Consider the following 25,221-nt stretch of genomic DNA (forward strand, 5'->3'; position numbering starts at 1 on the left):
TATATATATATATATATATATATATATATATATATATATATATATATATATATATATATATATATATATATATATATATATATATATATATATATATATATATATATATATATATATATATATATATATATATATATATATATATATATATATATATATTTATATACACCACTTTCAAATTTTACAACATTTATTTAGTTCTTGAAGTAATCATATTTATTTCTCTAGTGCTACTTCCAAGTTTCTCTCACTCTATCACTTTGTTCTACGACTACCCATCTTTGTTTCTTTATCCTCTTGTCCCATTTCCAACATATGCTATTTCTTAGCTCCATTTGTCAATCTTGACTCCGTCATATTCATGTTAATAATCAGATTGGCTCCATTATATTCAGAATTTTCTGATAATTCTCCACTTTTCATTTTGCATGATTATCTTCATGACTGTAGCATCATTTACAGACATATATTTTTTTTGGTCATTTAGCATATAATTTACATAAAATGATATACAAAATTAGAGCTAGTGTGTGTGTGTGTGTGTGTGTGTGTGTGTGTGTGTGTGTGTATGTGTGTGTGTGTGTGTGTGTGCAGTTGATAAAGACATGCTGTTGCTACAATGAGACAGATCATTTGTTGTGGGGGCTGTTGAACCACACTTAACAAGCTGAGGGAAGTGTAAAATATGTGGTCATTTATATATTTTGGTTGTGTGCAAGTACGGTGAGACAAGTCATAAAGGTTCACATGACTGCTGTACTGACAGGTGTGACCCTTTTATTCAGTGTGGAGCCTGCAGGGGCTGACAGATGATATGGAGTGTTTAAGTCACTATAACAGCAGTTTTGTTTTGTATCTGATGAAATTTTTAAGGATGCTAATGAAGGTCAGTATTGACTTTTTTTTAAGGAGGCAAGATAAAAGATATTTTGTAGCTTTATTCATCCATATACAGTATGTACAGTATTAGTAACAAGGGGAACCCACCAACCTCCTTGTAATCTCCTAAATTTCATTTTCATCTTCCTTTTTCCATTCTCCCTTTATTGCATATTTTCAGAAGTTCTTATATCCTTACCCACTGTCTTTTTTCTCTTCACCTCCCCTTTCCTTCTGTTCCATTTCCTGGTGATGGCACAGAATTATCAACAACAAGCTTTTGATGGCTGAGGATGAAGCCCGAATAAACCAGATACAGGCCAGGTCATTAGCAGCAGGCATGGCCGCCGTGCCCTCCAAGCCCGGGTGTTGAACCTGAGACCAAGCCAGGTAGGTGTGTGGCCTGTACACCTAGCCACTTGTACTTCTTGTGCTTCACTTCCTATGCTGTCACATGAAACATATTTATTCCTTGTTTTCACAATGTTTCACTCTTAATTTTTGTACTTGTGTTTTGCTATGTATGTATGGCAGCATGTCCTCAAAACACTAAGCAACATAAGAGGAAAGGAAATGAGGTGGTGATTTATTATTTCTCTTATATGACAATAAAAAAGTTGTCAAAGGCATGTCAAGTTTGTGTGCAGGATTCTGTATTTGAGTGTTGAAGCATGTGTAAATTCACTTGATAAGTATTTAGCTTTTTAAATTGATGTTTGGATGATAATGTGAAGGTTAACATGGCATTGTACTAATCTCCTAAAAAAAAGGCTGGGAACCATCTGTTCATAATGTGTGTAGGAGGCTCAAGGTATCAGGTGTTTAAGCTTTTAGATTGTGATTTGATAGGAGGAGTTATGTTAAGAAGGTCACATGACCTTGGTTGTCCATGTTGTATAGAATGTTTTCCAATTAAATTTCTTTCAGTCTCCCTATCTTTTTTACAGAGATGTAGTTTAGATATTTGATTCCAAAGTCAGTTAAGTTTTTCTCTTTTCATTCCTGATCAACTCTGTGCTCTTTCATAAGAGGCATTGATCTGTGCCTTTTCATAGAAGCATGGTCCATGACCTAGTGACATGCAAGGTTTATTGAAGGGACCTGAAAAAGAACCATTTTACAGTGATGAAATTATTCCTTTGAAAGTATTGACGGCTGATCTCTTTCTATAGGTGAGGGTTAGTGTTCTCTACTGTACCAAATACTGAACTGTCTTTTGTACTATTTCTCCATCTGTATCCTACCCAGTAATGGTAATAGACTGAGGAACTCCCCACCTTTGTTAATTTTTACTAAGTATTGTCCTAGTGGTAATCAGATGCAGCATTGATTTGCTTAGGAGTTGGGTATCTGAGAATGAGTGGTTATTGGCACCAAGTGCAGCTCAGTTGTGGGTAACTCCAGTTGTTGGGAGCATTCCATGGTACACAGATGGTGGGATAGTCTTGCATTGGACTCTTACAAATGTGTACTATGTCCCAGTGAGTTTTGTTTTTATTTGACATGAATCCCAAGTTTATTTAGGCATTTCAGGGACTTATTGTGGGTGATGGAGATCTCCGCAGCACTCTTCTCTTGCTGGGTGGGTAGCTGTGGAAAAATTCATATGAATACAGATGTCAGATGTAGGTAAAATAGAGAAATGTTGATTTGATTGTGAACTAAATCCCACAACTTATATTATCTTTGATAAGAAAGGTTTCATTTAGACCATGAAAATTGGATAAAAGAAGCTGAACATTATTTTACTGCAACAAGAAGGCACACAAAGTGAAGGAGATCGCATACTTGACTTTAGTTTGTTGTTCCTTTGATGGGGAACTTGTATCATTGTTAAAAGCTTAAATCCTGTAAAATAGCATGGATACATCTGAATCTTTATTCAGTCAAAAGTTTATATGATGTGTAGACTATTCAAGCTTGCCAGCCTGGAGCCTGGAGCCTGCTTGTTGTAGAGTTGTCCTATGTTCTGTAGATTTGCTTGATATTATAAACAATTATGATAAAATTTTTGTAAACAATTTTGTTCTTTATTTCTGTCAGTATCAGATTCAGTATTTTCTCCATCTTATGGCAGCATATATTTTCAACACAGAGTGAGGGCAGTGTCATTCCTCCTGTCCACTACCCCAACTTCTACTCCCAACACTACCACAGCAATGAGCGGTCTGGTGTGGTGGCTGAGGATTCTTTTGAAGAGGACAACGCTTCTGCTTCATCTGAGCAGGTCAGAAGGTGGATGGCAGCAGTATTAGTAGCAGACTGGTGTTACCTTGATGCTACTGCTACATTTCATTATTTGCATAGTTTTTTCAGTTGTCATGGACTTTGTGTAATATATATAAAAGTATATGAAGCTCAAGAAACTTGTTGATAAGGTTTATGTTCAGCATACAAATTGTAGGATGCAAAGACAAGGATTGAAATATCATTGCCACAATTCCTGACAAAGCATTTGGTGCCACAGAATATTCAGCAATGTAATGTTTGTTTGGTAAACAAACCAGTTTCCCTGAATGATAGCTTTATTTCTGCAAGTTAATACAGTCTCTCTATGGGGGAGAGTTTGGACACAAAAGCCAAGCATATATATATATATATATATATATATATATATGTGGTTTGTGAGCCAAGCATACTGATCATTACACTATCATGTGTAGTTTTAATATGTAATTTAGATCAAGGACAGTGCAGTGATAGAGGAAAAATTGTTCACTAGATTTTTTCAGAGAAGTTTTATGACATAAAGGATTAATTGAACGATCAGTATATATATTGGCTTACTAGCTGCATCTCTTTAACACAGAAGTGCATCGCTGTTGTGGGAGGGAAGATATGCAGTGTTTCCCTGCCATCTGTGGGAGTTACATTCCAGAGCCTCCTGCAAATAGTTAAAATCTGTGAATATGGGAAACCATCCTTATAAGGATCAGAACTACCTATATTTATATTTTAAACCTTAAACTATGCATCTCACATTTACTAAGCAAATCACTTTAAGACAATAAAAAACAGTTATTATATGTATAGTACATGATATTTTAATTAAAAAATACAGTGCACTATAAAATAAAACGGGAATAAGTTGATATGTACAATAAACCCTTGATATAATGAACTTCTATTTACCAAATTTCAGGTATAACAACCTATTTAAGGCTGCTGTCTGCTGCCTCTCTCTCTCTCTCTCTCTCTCTCTCTCTCTCTCTCTCTCTCTCTCTCTCTCTCTCTCTCTCTCTCTCTCTCTCTCTCTCTCTCTCTATACACATATATAGCAAATTTTCATCTCAAGTGACCCACTCTCCCCCCATATGTGTTCATTATATCTTGGGTTACTGTAATTTATAACTGAAAGAATAATTTGGGCTCTTTGGGCTGAAAGACTGAGCTGGTGGTGACACCTGGCAACTCTGAAAACTCCCCATTAGTTAGGTTAGGTTAGGGAAAACTCTGCAAATATGCAAAACCATGAATATGTGAGGGAACGCTGCTATAGGCTATCTCTTATTTGTTGTAGATGTATTCCATTCTATTGGCATAGAACGATAGGAAAATGGCATCAAGGAAGTAGGGATGCCACCAAACTAAGGAAATAGAGAAGTCAAAATTTAGTCATTGCTCTGTTTTGTGAATTGGTAGATATTGTGCCTGGTGGCTCCACTTCACCATTCCTCAAATCAGGGCGGTCAAGTTCTCAACTTAAGCCAAAAGTATTCTAAAAAAGTAGCTTAAGAAAAAATATGTATTTAGTACAGTCCATGTAATGAAAAGGAACTAATCATGATTAAACAAAGAACTCTATGTTCTCCTTTATGAAAGAGAGAAATTCATATATTATAAATATGGGAGGTATGTATATTACAGTCCCTGTATTGAAGGGGAACTCATCATGATTGAATGGATAACTATGTTCTCTTTTATGAAAGAGTGAGAAATTCATATATTATAAATATGGGAGGTATATATATTACAGTCCCTGTACTGAAGGGGAACTCTTCATGATTGAATGGATAACTATGTTCTCTTTTATGAAAGAGTGAGAAATTCATATATTATAAATATGGGAGGTATATTTATATTACACTCCCTGTATTGAAGGGGAACTCATGATTGAATGGATAACTATGTTCTCTTTTATGAAAGAGTGAGAAATTAATTATGAGCGAAACAAAGTTTACTATGGAGGTTGTTGTTTCGTTTTGAGGGGCCTGGCTCGGTCTGACCATAACCCTATTCAATCGCTAATATCTCCAGAACTACGTGGCTGATCGTAACAAAATTAGCATCATATAATAGCACACCTCTATCAATTTTTTATGATATAGCTTTCATCTCTTCTATTGGGTGAAGTTAACTTACTAAAAGTAGAAGGGTGTCAGAAATGGGATTTCTCAAAAACTACTCAACCAGTTTTAATGAAACTTAAGAGGTGTCATGTTATAATTTTAATAAAATTCCTTACGTCAACTTTGAAGTAGCACTGTACATGCACAAAGTCAAAATTACAACTTTTTAAGTAATTAACTGATCAAGCTCAAATTTTTGTTGGTAATAAGAGTAATACAAGTTATGATGAAAAATCATGTGAAATTTGCAACACTACTGTGCATATGCAAAATACAATACAAAACTTTTTGTAAAGTGACCATCAGTTTTCTGCAATTTTCATCAATTTTCTTTTATCTCAATGAGAGCGGATAGATACCACTGAACACAAAATGAAATTTCCTACCAAGTGGTATATAGCACAACCACTGGGCTCTTGTAGAGTTTTGAGCTAGAGTGATTTGAATATTAGGCAAGTGCATGATGTGTGGGGTGCCTGAAGTTGCCTCTCTCTCTCTCTCTCTCTCTCTCTCTCTCTCTCTCTCTCTCTCTCTCTCTCTCTCTCTCTCTCTCTCTCTTCTTGAAATACCCCTTCCACTGATGCATTACTGACATCTTTGCTCGTTAATCGCCTTCCAAGGCATTTTACTGGTATATTATAACTTTTCTTCATTAAATTGTGTAACATTTGCTGTCTTAGATATAATTTTCTATCTGTACAACATCACCTCTCCTCTAGTAAACCTCATCTTTATTTATGATATGCATGTACAGTATTATGAATAAAATAATAAAAAATAATTAGGTAAAAACCAACTTAAAATTTTCTTGATGTGTCCTGTTGGTGATGCTCATCAAGGCTAGTGTCTTCTGGTATCAACCCTATGTCTCTTGAGACCCCCCCTCAACTTTTTCTTCATTAATTTCTGCAACATTCACAGTCTTAAATCTAGTTTTCAATTTCTAGAACACAATCTCTCCTCTACTAAACCTCATCTTCTTTTCCTCACTGAAACATAGGTGTCTGAGGCAACTTACAATAGCCCCTTTTCTGTTCCCTCCTACTTTCTTTATTCTCATTTTCAATCCAAAGCTGAATGTTGCGTTTATGTGTGCAATGACTTAACCTGCTGTTGTGCCCACACTCTTGAATATTCCGAGTTTTTCACCATCTGGCTACTATTACAGAGTCACTCTCAAACTAAATTTATCTGTGCTGTATACCTCTCACCTAACTCCTCAGACTATAAGAAATTCTTTGACTACTTAACCTCCAAAGTGGAGCACATTCTGACTCACTTCCCTTTTGCAGAGACCTCCATTCTTGGAGACTTCAATGTTCACCACCAGCTTTGGGTTTCCTCTCCCTTCACTGACCATCATGGTGAACTAGCCTTCAACTTTGCTATCCTCCAATTGGTGCAACACCCTGCTCATATCCTTGACCGTTTTGGAGATACACCCAACATTCTTGACCTTTTCCTAACCTCTAATCCTTCTGCTTATGCTGTTACCCTATCTTCTCCATTGGGCTCCTCCAATCACAATCTCATATCTGTATCTTGTCCTATTGCTCCAATCCATCCTCAGGATCTCCTAAGGAGAGGTGCCTCTGGTGTTTTGCCTCTGCTAGTTGGGGGGAACTGAGGAGGTATTTTGCTGAATTTCCTTGGAATGACTACTGCTTCTGTGCCAGAGACTGTGTGCCGAGCCCATAACGGAGGTGATAGTGTCTGGCATCGGGCCCTACATTCCTCACTCTTTTTCTCGACCTAAACCTTCCAAACCTTGGTTTAACACAGCCTGTTCTCCTGCTATTCATGATAGAGAGGTAGCTCACAAAAGGTACTTGAGCCTTCCATTACCAGAATCTCTTGCACTTTATATTTCTGCCCATACCTAAACTTTCCAAACCTTGGTTTAACACAGCATGTTCTCCTGCTATTCATGATAGAGAGGTAGCTCACAAAAGGTACCTGAGCCTTCCATTACTAGAATCTCTTGCACTTTATATTTCTGCCCGGAACCATGCTAAGTCTGTTCTCCGACTAGCCAAAACTCCTTCATTAATAGAGTGTCAAAATCTTTCAAGATCTACCTCCCCTCGTGATCTCTGGCACCTAGCCAAAAACACCTCCAATAACTTTGCTTCTTCTTTCCCTCCTTTATTTCAACCAGATGGTACCACTGTTATCATATCTATCTCTAAAGCTGAACTCTTTGCTCAAACCTTTGCTAAAAACTCTACCTTGGACAATTCAGGGCTTGTTCCTCCCTCTCCTCCATCCTCCATGCTACCTATTAAAATTCTTCACAATGATGTTTTCCATGCCCTTGCTGGCCTAAACCCTCGGAAGGCTTATGGACCTGATGGGATCCCTCCTATTGTTCTGCAAAACTGCTCCTCTGTGCTTGCACCTTGCCTAGTCAAACTCTTTCATCTTTGTCTATCAACATCTATCTTTTCTTCTTGCTGGAATCTTGCCTACATTCAGCCTATTCCTAAAAAGGGTGACCGTTCTAATCCCTCAAATAACCATCCTGTTGCTGTAATTTCCTGCTTATCTGAAGTTTTTAATGCATCAACAGGAAGATTCTTAAACATCTATCACTTCACAACCTTCTATCTGATCAACAGTATGGGTTCCGTCAATGCCACTCTACTGGTGATCCGGCTTTCCTTACTGAGTCTTGATTATCCTCTTTTAGAGATTTTGGTGAATCTTTTGCTGATGCCTTAGACATATCAAAAGCTTTTGATAGAGTGGCACAAAGCTTTGATTTCCAAATTACCCTCCTACAGCCTCTATCCTTCTCTTGGTAACTTGATCTCGAGTTTCTTTTCTGACCATTCTATTGGTACTGTGGTAGATGGTCCCTGTTCTTCTCCTAAATCTATTGACAATGGTGTTCCTCAGGGTTTTGTCCTGTCACCCACTCTCTTCCTATTATTCATCAATGACCTTCTAAACCAAACTTTTGTCCTATCCATTCCTATGCTGATGATACCACCCTGCACTTTTCTGCGTCTTTTTGTAGATGTCCAATCCTTCAGGAAGTAAACAGTTCACACAAGGAAGCCACAGAATTCCTGACTTCTGATCTCTCCAAAATTTCTGACTGGGGGAGAGTGAACTTAGTATTGTTCAGTGTCCCAAGAATTCAATTCCTCCGTCTATCAACTCGACACAACCTTCCAGACAACTATCCCCTCTTCTTCAGTGACACTCAACCGTCCCCCTTCTCTACACTGAACATCCTCAGTCTGTCCTCTGTCCTTTAATCATAATCTAAACTGGAAACTTCACATCTCATCTCTAGCTAAAACAGTTTCTGTGAAGTTAGGCATCAGTCTTCTTCACCAGTTTTTCTCACCCCCACCCCTCCTTATCTGTCCATGTATGTAGTATGCTATCTTTTAGATAGGGTGTAATCAAAAGTTTTCCATCTCATCAACTCCTTTCCTCTAACTGACCGTCTTCAGCCTCATTCTCATTGCTGCAATGTTGCATCTCTTGCTATCTTCTACTGCTATTTTCATGCCAACTGCTCTTCTTATCTTGTGAAGTGCATGCCTCCCCTCCTCCCTTGGTTTTGCTGCATAAGACTTGCTTTTTTCTCTCATCCCTATTCTGTCCATTTCCCTAATGCAAGTTAACCAGTATTCTCAATCATTCATCCCTTTCTCTAGTAAACCTTGGAACTCCCTGCCTGCCTCTGTATTTCCACCTTCCTGTGACTTGAACTCTTTCAAGAGTGAGGTTTCAAGACACTTAACTTGTATTTTTGACTAACATTTTTGACTGTTTGGGGACTGGCACCTCAGTGGCTGTTTTTTTTTTTTTTTTTTTTTGCTGGAATTTTTGTTTCCCTTGGCCTGTGCCACTCCTACATGAAGGGGAAGAAAAGAAAAAAAAGGGAGGTAGATGTGATCAGGGACTGAACCAGGAATGAACATACCAGAATACCAAGCCTTAACTAACTGGACCATGAGGTACCTCACAGCTAATCTAGCTTTGGCTCATATTTGTGTCCTATCACTGCATTACATGGCTCTTCCTTCTAGGTTAATTTCTGATGTTTCATTAATTTAATGTGCTACAATAAGTATCCAAACAATCCAAAGTGTGTGTCTGGGAAGTGTGGTTCTGGTCTTGCAAGGTTTACCAGAGTATTCACTAGGAAGCCCCTGCTCCATTCATGTTTTCTCCCTTTTTTGGGTGGGACACTCATTTCCTGTTTGACTCAACAAAACAATGCCATCATAAGTTCGTACTAGGCTTTATTCTTTCCCCTATATGAAATCTTTTAAGACTATCCCACCACCATGTTGCCAATGTCATAGTTAAACAAAGAAATACATTTCCTATTACAAAATTAAAAATTATGAAAAAAAAAAAATTTATAAACATGGGAAGTGGATGTGACCAGGGATTGAAACCAGATCTGACAAGCTTAAAGGACAAGCCTTTAGCTGACATAATCATAAAGTACATCACATCTAGTTTAGCTTTAGCTCATGTTTTCACATCCTAGCTGAGGTCTAAAAATGTGTACTAAGCATTTATGTTCCTTTTTACATAAGCTACTGTTGTTATTTGTCGACAGTATATAATTTATTTAGAGCTGCCTGTTATTTATTTTTCCAGTTTTTAGAGTAACATCTCTCAGGTATCAATAATTTTAACCCCCTGAGCAACAAGCAACACAGTGGTGTGCATCTCAGGGCTCTGATGGGTAATGAATGTATGTGCCTCATGATTTTCAATCCTTAAATTAAAATGAAAGTGGGAGAGAGATATTTTGAACATAACTTAGCAACATTTACAAAGCTGCTCCCTACCACTTTTAGTGACTTGCCATCTGGTATTCTATACAAGGCAAGTATCATGGAAGGAGGTGATCTGCCCTCATCCTAATGAATGGCTAAGTGCAAATGCAAGCTAACCTCATCCACTCCCATTAAGTGCTGTTAGACAAGGAGTCACAGTGGAAGAACATTCCTTTTGATATGTGGGGAAAGCAGTGAGGGCAGGTGGGGCAAGTGAGCTGTAGCCAGTACTATATCCAGCATAATGAACACACCTTTACTTCCTGTTGAACTAAAATAATGAGTCAGACAAAAGTACCACTAGAATGGAGAAGGATAGGTGCTTCTTATGCTGTAAGTTTCATTATTCTAGAATCTGTACTAAATGAGATATAACTAGGAATAAGAGTTATTTTTCTCTAAAAACTCATTACAAGAAGAGGTTTCTGCACAAAACACCCGTTGCTTAGGGGCTAGCAGAAGTTTCTGCATACTGGTAGTCTAGCTGAGTAGGTAATGCTTTTTGAAAGGTGATTACAAAATAATTTTATTACTGTAATATTTAGAGGCACTAGATCATTGATTATGGGGTATTATGAGTGAAAGAATTCACTGAAGAGTGTCTCTGGTATAATTGGCACCCAATCACTAATTGGACATTATGAAGGAAGAGTAACAACTGTAATGTCAGTGTCATTATCAAATTCTGTCCCCCTCCCCACACACACATACACACACACACACAATGGGCAGCAGAATTCTTATAAAAGAAGGAATAATAACAGACAAACAATATGGCTCCAGGAAAAGAAAATCATGTGTAACAAATCTATTAAGCTTCAGCTCAAGAGTGATGACATCATGTAGGAAAGAGAAGCATTTGTGGACTGTATATAACTAGATCTGATAAAAAGCTTTCGACAAGGTTCCCCCATGAAAGACTTATGTGGAAACTTGAAAATATTAAGAGACTACATGGGACAAGTATAAAGTGGATAGAAAATTACTTCAAATGATGAGAAATGAGAACAGTAGCTAATGATGAAAAGTTGGTTTGGAAAACAGTAAAGAGTGGTGTGCCACAAGGGTCAGTACTATCACCAATATGGTATTGTTCATTGTTTATATAAATGATATTCTTGAAAAAATTGATAGCTACAACAGCCTATTTGCAGATAATGCTAAATTACAGAAAGAAATAAAAAGTTGCAAAGACTGTGAATATCTACAAAATGACCAATAAAATTTGTGAATGGAGCAAAAAATGGGAAGTTAAATTCGATGTAAGCAAATGTCATATGATGGAGATGTGCAGAAGTGAATAGAAGACCACATTGGACATACAAGGTAGAAAACGAATATATTAAAAGGATCCAGGAAGAAAAGGATCTAGGAGTAGTAAAGCCAGATAACTTCCAACCAGAGAAGCATACAGGTAGAATATGGAGAACATTTACAGATTACTATGAAACATAGTACAGCTTCTTACCTCATGAACAAAAGTAAGATGAGAAAAATAATCCCTATGATAATAAGACCTAGATTGGAATATGCAGCAGTTGTGTAGTCTCTATGTAAGAAGCATGTAAACAAGTTAGGAAGAATACAAACAATAGCAACAAAAATGGTGGCAGAATTTGAGGAATTAAGTTATGAAGAAAGATTAGAAAAAATAGATTTACCAATACTGGAACAAAGGAGAGAAAGAGATTTGATAACTATCTACAAGTTGGCAAACAAAATGAAGTTGGTAATGACAAAACCATTACTAAAAGAGACAAGCAGTCATGACAGTAGAATGGGACACTCACATAAGCAGGGGAAAAGAAGATGTCTAAACAACACAAAGAATAGTTTTCCACAAAGACACACTGAAGTTTGGAATGGACTAAAAGAAGATATGTATAGTTTTGGCAACAAGTGTACACAAACTAAAGGAAAAATTAGATATGTATAGGTATGGAGATGGGACCACATGAGTGTAGCTCGGGCCCTGTAAATTACACCTAGGTAAATACACAACACAGTGCACACCGTGCATGGCTACATGGATTTGTTTCTGACCATTATAGAGATGTTGTGTGATGTTTCAATAAGTGTGATGCCAAGAATGGAGTGTTATCTGAACTAAATGTATACTATCTATGGTAAGAAATAGTGGTACAGATATTATAATAACTTTCTAATTAATTACTGATTTGAAAGGTATATAAAGACAGGTTGCCTGATGGGATCCCTCCTATTGTTCTCCAAAACTGTGCCTCCGTGCTTGCACCTTGCCTAGTCAAACTCTTTCAACTCTGTCAACATCTACCTTTCCTTCGTGCTGGAAGTTTGCCTACATTCAGCCTGTTCCTAAAAAGGAAGACCATTCTAATCCCTCAAACTACCGTCCTATTGCTTTAATTTCCTGCCTATCTAAAGTTTTTTAATCTATCCTCAAGAGGAAGATTCTTAAACACCTGTCACTTCACAACCTTCTATCTGATTGCCGTATGGGTTCTGTCAAGGCCGCTCTACTGGTGATCTTCTGGGTTTCCTTACTGAGTCTCAATCATCTCTTTTAGAGATTTTGGTGAACCTTTTGCTGTTGCCTTGGATATATCAAAAGCTTTTGATAGAGTGTGGCACAAAGCTTTGATTTCCAAACTACCTTCCTATGGCTTGTGTCCTTCTCTCTGTAACTTCATCTCAAGTTTCCTTTCTGACCATTCTGTTGCTGCTGTGTTAGATGGTCACTTTTTTTTCCTAAATCTATTAACAGTGGTGTTCCTCAGGATTCTGTCCTGGCACCCACTCTCTTCTTATTATTCATCAATGACCTTCTAAACCAAACTTCTTGTCCTATCCACTCCTACACTGATGATACCATCCAGCACTTTTCCACATCTTTTCATAGACGTCCAACCCTTCAAGAAGTAAACATTTCACGCAGGGAAGCCACAGAACACTTGAGTTCTGATCTTTCTAAAATTTCTGATTGGGGCAGAGCAAACTTGGTATTGTTTATTGTCTCAAAACTCAATTCCTCCATCCATCAACTCGACACAACCTTCCAGACAACTATCCCCTCTTCTTCAGTGACACTCAACTGTCCCTCTTCTACACTGAACATCCTCGGTCTGTCCTTTACTTATAATCTGAACTGGAAACTTCACATCTCATCTCTAGCTAAAAACAGCTTCTATGAAGTTAGGCGTTCTGAGACATCTCTGCCAGTTTTTCTCACCCCTCCCACTGCTAACTCTATACAAGGGCCTTATCCGTGCATGTATGGAGTATGCTTCACACGTCTGGGAGGTTCTACTATTACTGCTCTTCTAGACAGGGTGGAATCAAAAGCTTTTCGTCTCATCAACTCCTCTCTTCCAGTTGACTGTCTTCAGCCTCCTTTCATCGCTGCAATATTGCATCTCTAGCTATCTTCTACTGCAGTTTTCAAGCTAGCTGCTCTTCTGATCTTGCTAACTGCATGCCTCTCCTCCTCCTGCAGCCTTGCTGCATAAGACTTTCTTCATTCTCTAACCCCTATTCTGTCCACCTCTCTAATGCAAGAGTTAACTGGTATTCTCAATGATTCATCCCTTTCTCTGGTAAATTCTGGAACTCCCTACCTGCTTCTGTATTTCCACCTTCTTATGACTTGAATTCCTTCAAGAGGGAGGTTTCAAGACACTTATCCTTTAATTTTTGACTACTGGTTTGGACCCTTTTCTGGAACTAGCATCACAGTGGGCTTTTTTTTTTATTGGATTTTTGTTGCCCTTGGCCAGTGTCCCTCCTATGTAAAAAAAAAAAAAAAGAAAAGAAAAAAGGGGGGGAAAGGGGAAAAAAAAAAAAATTAATTGCACTATCCTATGATCATATTGCATCAGATATTATATGAGGTTCCCAGAGCCAGAGTGATCTATGTGCCCTTGTGGTCAAAATTACTATTTTATTGCATTGTCTTCCCCAACCTTCCTAACGTGACGAGAGAGAGTGCAGACATCAGAATGGACCCCACATTAGGGTCAAAATCCATCCAAGTGAAATTATCCACAGAACCTTTTTGTCACGCTTGAGTGATAGCTATCAGTTGCTGGGGCCAGAGAGAATAACTCCCTCGCCACAGCAGCACGAGAAGAGTCAGCCAATGACAGCTCATGCAGTGATTCACGTGTCACACTGAGACACTTCCCCGCCACGACACCCACACACTTCACACTCTCCCTCCCTCCAGCCTGCTTGCTATCCATAAATAACAAGCTGCTATCTTAATTTTACTTTTACACAACACATAAGCCTTTCATTATTATGACGGACAACAACATACCCCTGAGGAGCCAGAAGCCACATTCCCAGATGCTTCTAAGATTTATCTTAGTGGGCTATGAACATCTTAGTGCTGGTAATTTTTTAAAGCAAAATCATTCGCAACTAAGAACCATGGAACATTCATAGCTATGAATGGGTCAGGGTTTTCATAGCTCACTAAGACAACAGTTTCTCCTCAACAACAACAACAATGTGAACATATCCTTGTCTGAAAATAAAATCAGAAAAAAAAACCTGAAAGTAAGCATTAAGATGGGTTTTATTATCAATATCAAGTAGTCTTCAAACACACTGAATAGTCTTTTGCTTTGAATAAATCATGTGTGTTTAACTGACTTGCTAGTTGAGTACTGAAATCACATATCTGGAAATTACACTCATTAATAATCACAGCAGCAACACACATGATCCAGTGTGTGTAGCCAACACAAACTAAGGCTAATTATAGTTAACCCAATCATTCCAAACATGACAATTGCAAATATAACTTTTTTTCATTATGTTCCTTAAAAAGAAAAAATAATTCTGTCAGGGCATTTTCTTTCACATTCACAAAAAAAAAAAATAAAAATAAAAATAAAAAAATGTAAGTACAAAAGATGAGTGTTTCTTTTCTATGATCAATATCCCTGTGATAATAAGACAAGCAATTTTTTCCTAAATCTAGGTTCAAGATACATACTCATAAGAATATAAGAACATAAAAAATGGAAGCTGCAAGAAACCATCAGGCATACATGTGGCAGTTCCTGTATGAAATATACTTACCTATTTCCACCTATCTCTCCCCATCCATAAATCTTTAATTTTCTCTTAAAGCTTCCTAATGACCCAGCACCAACAACCTGATTACTGAGTCCGTTCCATTCATCTACCACTTTATTTGAGAACTGATTCCTTCCTATCTCTTTTTTAAACTAAATTTTTCAAGCTTAAAACTGTTATTTGTTGATCTATCCTGGTTACTAATCCTAAGAATTTTGCTTATATCCCCTGTGTTGTAACCCTTATAGCATTTAAAGACTTCTATCAGGTCCCCTCTCAACCTACATCTCTCTTAATGTAAATTTAACAGCTTCAATCTCTCTTTGTAAGGAATACTCCTCACTCCTTGTATCCTTTTAGCCATTCTCCTTTGTATTGATTCTAAAAGACCTATATACTTCCTGTAATATGGGGGACCAGAACTGCACAGCATAATATAGATGAGGTTTGACCAGCACCAAATATAACTTTAATATTACTTCGAGACTTCTACTTTTAACACTCTTAAAAATAAATCCTAATATCCTATTTGCCCTGTTTCTGGCCTCTATGCATTGCTTTCTTATATGGAATTTAGAGCTAACTATAAATTCTAAATCTTTTTGTACCCTAAACCTACCAGAGATTCATTGTTTATTGTGTACCTTCTGTGTGGATTTCCTCTACTTATGCTAAGTACTTTGCATTTCTTGATATTAAACTGCATTTGCCATCTGTCTGTCCATTCGTTCATCCTATCCAAATCTGCCTGCAAGGGGATGGCATCCAATTCTAATCTAATTAATCTACCTATCTTCGTGTCATCCTCAAATTTACTAACGTCACAACTAATTCCACTATCCAAGTCACTGATGTATATTAAAAACATCAATGGCCCTTATACTGATCCCTGTGGCACCCCACTAATTACTTAATCCCACTCGGATTTAGAGCTGTTTATTACGACTCTGTCGCCTGTCACTTAGCCACAACCTTATCCACCCTAACACCTTCCCATCTATTCCGTGTGCCCTAACCTTTCTCAGGAGCCTCTGATGGGGTACCTTGTCAAACACTTCACTGAAGTCCAGATATAGGATGTCATAACTATCACCATTATCTCCTGCCATGTAAACTTTACAGTAAAATCTTGACAAGTTTGTCAGGTAAGACTTCCCCTTCGTGAAGCTATGCTGTGACCAATTTATCAAGTTATGTTTGTCTAAATGTTCCCTAATGTTCTTTACTATTACTGACTTCATTATTTTTTCTACAACAGAAGTTAAGCTTAAATCTCCTTTCTTAAAGCTGGGTACTATATTCACTTGCCTCCACATTACCGGTATCTCAAGTGATTTCCTAAAGGCAGAAACTAACAGTTCACTAATAACGTCTTTGCATTCCTTAAGTACTCTGGGATATGAACTGTTCATGTTGACAAGTAGTTGGGTTTAGGAAGGGGGATAAAAACCCAGGGAGGAGTTAGGATTCTTTTAATCTCTAACGTTTCGGCTGAATAGCCATCCTCAGAGAGACTGATTTACATGAGTGAAAACACACTATTTATAACAACATACAAAATTTTCTCATTTGACATTCGTACAGAGTATTGCCATCCTGGCGTGTACCTCACCTAATTTAATTTTCCTAGTCAGGTGGCATTATCTGCCTATGTGACGAGCCTTTACTGGGGATTTTCCTTGTACCTGACCTGAGGGCCAATCTGGCGGAATTACCCACCCACCTGATAAAACCTTCTCTGTGATTAATGACTTCCCTAGTTGTTATGAGGGCTGCCTCTATAGCTTTTCTCATTCTTTTCTTCAATCCAACTTTAATTTCTTTAGCCTCTTCCCATTTTGGTAAGTGTTTACATTTTTCTATGTGCAATACAAGGGAGTTTGATGTGTTGTGTTTTAAAACACCTTTCCTATGCTCTGCTATTCTTGTTTTAAGTCCCCTGCCTGTTTCTCCTATGTACTGCTTTGTACAACCTTTGCATGGTATGCTGTACACTACGCTGTTATTATTAACAAGTCTGGTGTCTTTAGTCCTCGTTAGCTCACCAATTTTCTCTCCCGCTAATGTTGCTATTTTTAATCCTGTTCAAGACAAATATTTATTAATTATGGAAGCCTTGTCCGAATTTGGTACACATATATACCTCTCTCTTTCGCTGGTTGTACAGGGATCTTTATTCTCTTTGTTTTCAGTTGTTATTTTCTTTGCCTTATTCTTAAGCCTAACAAGGAGCCCTTCGGGATAACCCAGCTTTTTGAAAGTTGATATGATATATCGTATTTCTTGCTCTAGGAAGTTGTTGCTGCAAATTCTGAACGCTCTTAAGTAAAAATAAATAATCACACCAGATTTGACTCTCATGCTGTGGGTAGTGAATGAACGTCCAATAAGGACGATTTCATTCACTACCTTTCAGCCCACAGCATGAGAGTCAAATCTGGTGTGATTATTGTTTTTTACTTAAGAGCGTTCAGAATTTGCAGCAACAACTTCCTGACTAGGAAAATAAAATTAGGTGAGGTACACGCCAGAATGGCAATACTCTGTACTAATGTCAAATGAGAAAATTTTGTATGTTGTTATAGATAGTGTGTTTTCACTCATGTAAATCAGTCTCTCTGAGGATGGCTATTCAGCTGAAACGTTAGAGATTAAAAGAATCCTAACTCCTCCCTGGGTTTATATCCCCCTTCCTAAACTTAACTACTCTGGGATATATTTCATCTGGTCTTGGTGTCTTGAACTTTCTTAGCCTATCTATCACCTGTTCCACTATCTCCTTAATTATGGTAATATCTTTCAGCTTCTCATTCTCTTCTGCTCTAAAAATCTCACTATCCAGCATTTCCTGCATGTTTTCCTGGGTGAAGACAGTTAAAAAATACTTCTTCAGAATTTTACTAATCTACTCCCCAGAACTAACCAGCAACCTCAATCCTCACCAAACTTGTAGAACAATCAAGCACTTTCATTCATTGATGATACAAAATTCATTTCTTGGATTGGAATTTAGACTATCAGTTGTCAACTGGTTTTAAAGTGAGCCCTAACTTTCATTATGAAATCAGAAGCATCTGAGATCACTGTAGCACAATGGTGATAAGGCAGCATAGTGAAAACTGTGATGACAAAATGATTATGCTTATGAAGTGGTTAGTCTAGAAATAGTTCTGATATAAATTATAAAACTTGTGGCATGCAGTGAAGCAGAATTTATAGAGCAAGGGTGTCAGTTCTTTCCTTCCAAGCACAAAGTTTGTCTCTCATCAGTGGTATTACACATTACCAACAAATAGAAACAAAAGTGTTCAAAATTGTTATTTCTGACTCAAATCACTCCAATATGCCATTCAAAAATGGTGAAAAAAAATTGAAAGAATGTACAGATTTATAAATGCTTATCAAAGCTTTAACTATGCTTTATTCTGTCTCTCAAATCTCTAATATTAGAGTTACTAGTTTTAAAAGATTGGACTCCCAACTTTTTTATACAAGGCCCATGGATCTCATTTGGAGGAAAGTAGAGACAAGGATTTAATATGGTATACATTCACATTTGGAATCATTCCATCACATCTCAACCTCCAGGCTAGATATACAGAAGATGGTATAACTATTAATCATATGACCTTAATCATGTAAGATTAAAATGGAAATTAAAAAAGCTCTTCCCTGACAGGCAGTGAGGTTAAAAAAACTTTTCTCTGGCAGGTGGTGAGCTACAGCTACCTGGCTGCACCTCAAGGCCAAAGCCACTCCAAAGATGTGGTCTATGGGTCTAGTGCAGCAGCCAAGCCTCCTTCCTCTGGCCACAGCTTCTCTGCCAGATCTCCAACTCTTGGCCAGACACTTTCACTGGAAACTCAGAAATCTGGTCATACAGCAGCTCCTGGCCATGCCTCAGACCATACTCACCTCAGCACTACACCACCTGTTATTACGTTATTACTGCCTTCCAGTCCTCAAAATTATCTCACATTTCCTCTTCCCCATTAGTCCATTCCTCATCATTCTCTGCACCATCACCTTTTTTCTCCTCATCCTTCTCACCTTCTGCTCACTCATCATCTCCCCCACAACCATCACTCCCTCCTGCCTCTCCATTTACTCATCCTGAAGCCATATTTGCCATGCACCAAACTTCTGCCACAGTTCACCCTGCTGATCCCAGCCAATTTATCATCAAGGACTCCACTTTCCAGGTTAGTAAGTATTTGTGATTTCTCTCTCTCTCTCTCTCTCTCTCTCTCTCTCTCTCTCTCTCTCTCTCTCTCTCTCTCTCTCTCTCTCTCTCTCTCTCTCTCTCTCTCTCTCTCTCTCTCTCTCTCTCTCTCTCTCTCTCTCTCTCTCTCTCTCTCTCTTTCTCTCTCTCATTAAAAATGGTAATTTAGATTTGGGTCAATCTGTGAAAATACAAATAAGAAACAAATGCAAACACACACAAATGTACAAATTTGATTTTGGCTACCTTCTGTTCATTCATCTCCCTTTCCCCTTGTTTCTCCACCTTTTTATTTTTTGTTTGAGAGAGAGAGAGAGAGAGAGAGAGAGAGAGAGAGAGAGAGAGAGAGAGAGAGAGAGAGAGAGAGAGAGAGAGAGAGAGAGAGAGAGAGAGAGAGAGAGAGAGAGAGAGAGAGAGAGAGAGAGAGAGAGAGAGAGAGAGAGAGAGAGAGAGAGAGAGAGAAAATTGCCTCAGACCAGGGTATTTCCACTTGTATAGTCTTAAAACAGGCCATAGCCATTTTCTTCCATGTTCTTATTTGCTTCTACACACCTGCCATTATACCGTTCATGTTTCCCAATTTTCATTTTATAACCGTACAAACTGTTGCATCCCCTCTCTATACTTGCTCAAAAATATCTCATATTTTTCTTGCACTACTTTACCTTCAAATTGCTCTTTCCATTTAATTTTTCAATAAAACTTACTAAGCTCTGCAAAGTTTGCCTTAGCATAGTTCTGTCTCCAATTTCTGTATTGTTCTTTCCTGTGCAACACTGTTTCCTCCTGTAGTACTATCTCTATTGTCACATAATCACTTCTTCCCATTGAACTCAGACAATGTATACTTGGTCTACTTTCTGGGGTTTTCATAAACACTAAATCCAGCTGTGATGGTTCTTCTTCTCTTCTACATCTTATAGGCTCATTCACCCACTGTCTCGTTGTATTCACCATCATGGTTTGCATAAGTTCTTCACTCCATGACCCAACATTTTCTGTTACTTCCATCTCCTCCCAGTTAATTCTTTTAGTGTTGAAGTCACCTACTAAGAGTACTTTGTTACCTTTCCTTATCATTTCCTCCATACTATTTTTTTGTTTCTAGTTGCATACTTTTGAATTTATTAGTCTACCATGCATTAGTTTTTGGTGGTATGTATTTCACAATGATTTTCCTTTTTTCACATCTTTTGATCTTAATCACAACACTCATTGTTTCTACCATTCCATCACCATATTCCACTTCCTCAACAACAATATCCTTTTTTACCAATATCATCATTTCTCTTCCCTTTCCTTTTCTGTCCCTCTTCCATGTACTGTATCCTTCCTTTGCAAATCCCAACTTTATTTCCTCTTCTAGTTTGGTTCCTGTTAAACATACCACATCTGGTTTATTGTTCTTTAAATAGTCTTCAAGTTCCAGTAGGCTGAACACCAAACCATCTACATTAGTATACATAATCTTTAAACTTCTGTTTGGTGGTCTTGTGTGGCATCTTTGTGCCACCATTTCCTCACTTTCATGTCCACAACTTTCCTGTTCTCTATTCACTTTTTGACTTTTAGTTTACTTCTCTATTCTTTGTTCATGTCTCTTTTTATCCATATTTCCTTCAATCCTTTTGCTTTTGCCAATTTTCCTGTTCTTTGCAAGACATGTTCTGCTGCTGTTTGTGACATGATTCTTGTTTTACATTGGCTTTGTTCTATTTTTGTCATACTTTCCGATCCTGTAAACCTCTTCAATTTGTTCGACTCTCCCCTCTCCTTCCTCTGCCACTTCTGCTATAATTTCCTTAGTTCTTTTCACTTCTTTCTCTCTAGCTGTTTTCATGGGTAGGTTCTTTTCCTTGATCCCAAATACCACCATACACATCTTTCTCTGTACTGTGTCTCTCACAAGATTACTTTTTTCCTTTATTATTTTAATCACTTGCTTTTCCATATCCTTGTTGTTTCTGTTGCTGTTGCCTTGTTATGTCCTCCATGTCCACCTTTTGCTGTTCTCTCTCTTTCCAACCTTTGACTTCCTCTGTAACTAACTCTCACTCCTCCAACCCTAACCTCTCTTGCAAAGTTTTCTTTAATTCTTCATTCTCTTTCTTGAGTTTCTTAATCTCTTCACAGTATTTCTTATTTAAGTCCACTATTTTTGTCACCTCTTCTCAGTTCTTTGTTTTCTTTTTCCCTTTCCATCTCTATTATATCACTGGATATCTTTTTTTACATTGTCGCCACCCACTTCTGTTTCTTCCTTCCATGCCTTTATCATCGCTGTTAAGCTTCTTGTATTTTCACATTTTCTTCTTTAGTTATCCACATTCATGTATTTATATGAGCTACATTGAGATCCTCTTCCTTGAAGCCCTCAAAAATACTTGTATGTGTGTGTGTGTGTTAACCTAGTTGATTACACTTATCTAGTTGTGACATACTGTTCCATCATTACAGTGCGTGTGTCAAGGCTGAAGGAAGGACTTGGATAGTGAATGTGATAGTGTGGGTGATTGGGCCACTCAGGAAAAATTATACGATCAATCATACAAAAGTGTGATGCATGCTTCAAGTGCCAATGAAGAGCATTATGATAAGGATATATATATATATATATATATATATATACTCGTATATATATGCTTGGCTTTTGTCTCCAAACTCTCCCCCATAGAGAGACTGTATTAACCTGCAGAAATAAAGCTATCATTCAGGGAAACTGGTTTGTTTGCCAAACAAACATTACATTGCTGAATATTCTGTGGCACAAAATGCTTTGTCAGGAATTGTGGCAATGATATTTCAATCCTTGTCTTTGTATCCTACAATTTGTATGCTGAACATAAACCTTATCAACAAGTTTCTTGAGCTTCATATACTTTTATATATATTACACAAAGTCCATGACAACTGAAAAAAAAACTATGCAAATAATGCAATGTAGCAGTAGCATCAAGGTAACACCAGTCTGCTACTAGTACTGCTGCCATCCACCTTCTGACCTGCTCAGATGAAGCAGAAGCATTGTCCTCTTCAAAAGAATCCTCAGCCACCACACAAGACCGCTCATTGCTATAGTAGTGTTGGGAGTAGAAGTTGGGGTAGTGGACAGGAGGAAAGACACTGCCCTCACTCTGTGTTGAAAATATATGCTGCCATAAGATGGAGAAAATACTGAATCTGATACTGAAAGAAATAAAGAACAAAATTGTTTACAAAAATTTTATCATAATTGTTTATAATATCAAGCAAATCTACAGAACATAGGACAACTCTACAACAAGCAGGCTCCAGGCTCCAGGCTGGCAAGCTTGAATAGTCTACACATCATATAAACTTTTGACTGAATAAAGATTCAGATGTATCCATGCTATTTTACAGGATTTAAGCTTTTAACAATGATACAAGTTCCCCATCAAAGGAACAACAAACTAAAGTCAAGTATGCGATCTCCTTCACTTTGTGTGCCTTCTTGTTGCAGTAAAATAATGCTCAGCTTCATTTATCCAATTTTCATGGTCTAAACGAAACCTTTCTTATCAAAGATAATATAAGTTGTGGGATTTAGTTCACAATCAAATCAACATTTCTCTATTTTACCTACATCTGACATCTCTATTTATATGAATTTTTCTACAGCTACCCACCCACCAAGAGAAGAGTGCTGTGCAGATCTCCATCACCCACAATAAGTCCCTGAAATGCCTAAATAAACTTGGGATTCATGTTAAATAAAAACAAAACTCACTGGGACATAGTACACATTTGCAAGAGTCCAAGGCAAGACTATCCCACCATCTGTGTACCATGGAATGCTCCCAACAACTGGAGTTACCCACAACTGAGCTGCACTTGGTGCCAATAACCACTCATTCTCAGATACCCAACTCCTAAGCAAATCAGTGCTGCATCTGATTACCACTAGGACAATACTTAGTAAAAATGAACAAAGGTGGGGAGTTCCTCAGTCTATTACCATTACTGGGTAGGATACAGATGGAGAAATAGTACAAAAGACAGTTCAGTATTTAGTACAGTAGAGAACACTAACCCTCACCTATAGAAAGAGATCAGCCATCAATACTTTCAAAGGAATAATTTCATCACTTTTACGAAGAATTTGCCTTTAAGTATTTTTTAACCCCTTATATACCAAACCGCTAAAACGCATGCAAAACAAACTTTATGGAGAAACAGAATAACATTATCAAAAACATGTATTTTGAGTGTTTTTGATCATGTGATCTATAAAAACGCTTAAGTACATGCAAAGAACATTATGTTTGGGAAACAAAAGGACATTACGAGAAACGTGTATTATGAGTGTTTTTATAAGTTCCTTAAGTACCAAAAAGCTAAAACTCACAAATAACACTCTTTATTTAGAAAATAAAAAAATAAAAAAATAAAATAAATAGGATTTTTTTTTTTTTTTGTTATTCATCTTCATAGGTACCGAGATGACAAAATTCTGGGAAAATTCAGGGCAATTATGCGATAAAAGAATATTATCAAAAAAGTTAATTTCAGCTTTTTTTTTTTTCGGACTGTTATGTACTAAACCCTAAAGTGCATGCAAAGCCTCCAATATGAGGAAATTAAACGACCTTACCAAAAATCTGTGTTTTGTGTTTTTAAGCATGTTAGGCACCAAAACAATAAATAATAAGGAACTCACTCTATATGGGAATCCAAAACAAAGTTACTGAAAACGTGTCTTCTCAGTGTTTTACGTAGAAAAACGCTAAAACGGATGCAAACCAACCAATATCAAGAAGTAGAAAAACATTAACAACAAGGTATATTTTGAGTGTTTTTGAGCTTGTTACCTACAAAAAAAAACGCAAAAATTGATACAAAGCACTCTATATTGGGAAACAAAGGGACATTGCAAGAAAAGTGTATAATGAATGTTTTATAGTTCAAAAGAACCACAAGCCAAAAAACGCAAAAACTCGTGTATATGGAGAAGTCTCCTAGATACTAAAATGCTGAAACTCATGAATAGCACTCTTAATTGAGAAACAGAACAACTTTACTAAATGCGTGTATTTTGAGTGCTTTTCACATTCTTAGTTACCAAAAACCCCAAATTACATGCGAAAATAGCTTTGTGGGGAAAAAAAAAAGACTTTACCAGAAAAGTGTCTTTTGAGTGTTTTTCAACGTGATAGGTAATAAAGCACTCAAAAGCAGGACAATCACATTACATTGGAATAAAAACATTTTTTTACCAAGAACTTGCCTTTAAATGTTTTTGAGCTCCTTATATACAAAACTGCTAAAACGCATGCAAAACACACTATGGAGAAACAGAATAACATTACCAAAACCTTGTATTTTGAGTGTTTTTGATCATGTTATCTATAAAAACGCTTAAATACATGCAAAGAACCTTATGTTTGGGAAACGAAAGGACATTACGAGAAACGTGTATTATGAGTGTTTTTAAGTTCCTTAAGTACCAAAAAGGTAAATCCCACAAATAACACTCTTTATTGAGAAAAAATAAATAAATAAATAAAAAAATAAAAAAAATAGGATTTTTTATTTTTCTTTATTTATCTTCATAGGTATCGAGATGCCAAAATTCTGGGAAAATTCAGGGCAATTATATGATAAAAGAATATTATCAAAAAATTTAATTTAATTTTAGCTTTATTTTCGGCCTGTTATGTACCAAACCCTAAAGTGCATGCAAAGCCTCTTATATGAAGAAATTAAACGACCTTATCAGAAATCTCTCTTTTGAGTGTTGTTCAGCATGTTAGGCACCAAAACAATAAATAATAAAGAACTCACTCTATATGGGAATTCTAAACAAAATTACTGAAAACGTGTCTTCTCAGTGTTTTACGTAAAAAAACGCTAAAACGGGTGCAAACAAACCAATATAAAT

The 25,221-nt window shown here is 37.1% G+C and overlaps 1 long non-coding RNA gene across 1 annotated transcript; it reads left to right on the top strand.

Moving 5' to 3' along the window:
• Positions 1 to 592: 592 nt before the first annotated feature.
• Positions 593 to 22,183, top strand: LOC135102744 (uncharacterized). The gene is made up of 4 exons (XR_010269759.1): positions 593 to 1,269; positions 2,975 to 3,106; positions 18,812 to 19,302; positions 21,780 to 22,183. It is a non-coding gene; the product is annotated as an uncharacterized LOC135102744 (long non-coding RNA).
• The last annotated feature ends 3,038 nt before the right edge of the window (positions 22,184 to 25,221 follow it).

The sequence above is a fragment of the Scylla paramamosain genome, chromosome 8, assembly GCF_035594125.1.
Source record: "Scylla paramamosain isolate STU-SP2022 chromosome 8, ASM3559412v1, whole genome shotgun sequence".
NCBI lineage: Eukaryota > Metazoa > Arthropoda > Malacostraca > Decapoda > Portunidae > Scylla > Scylla paramamosain.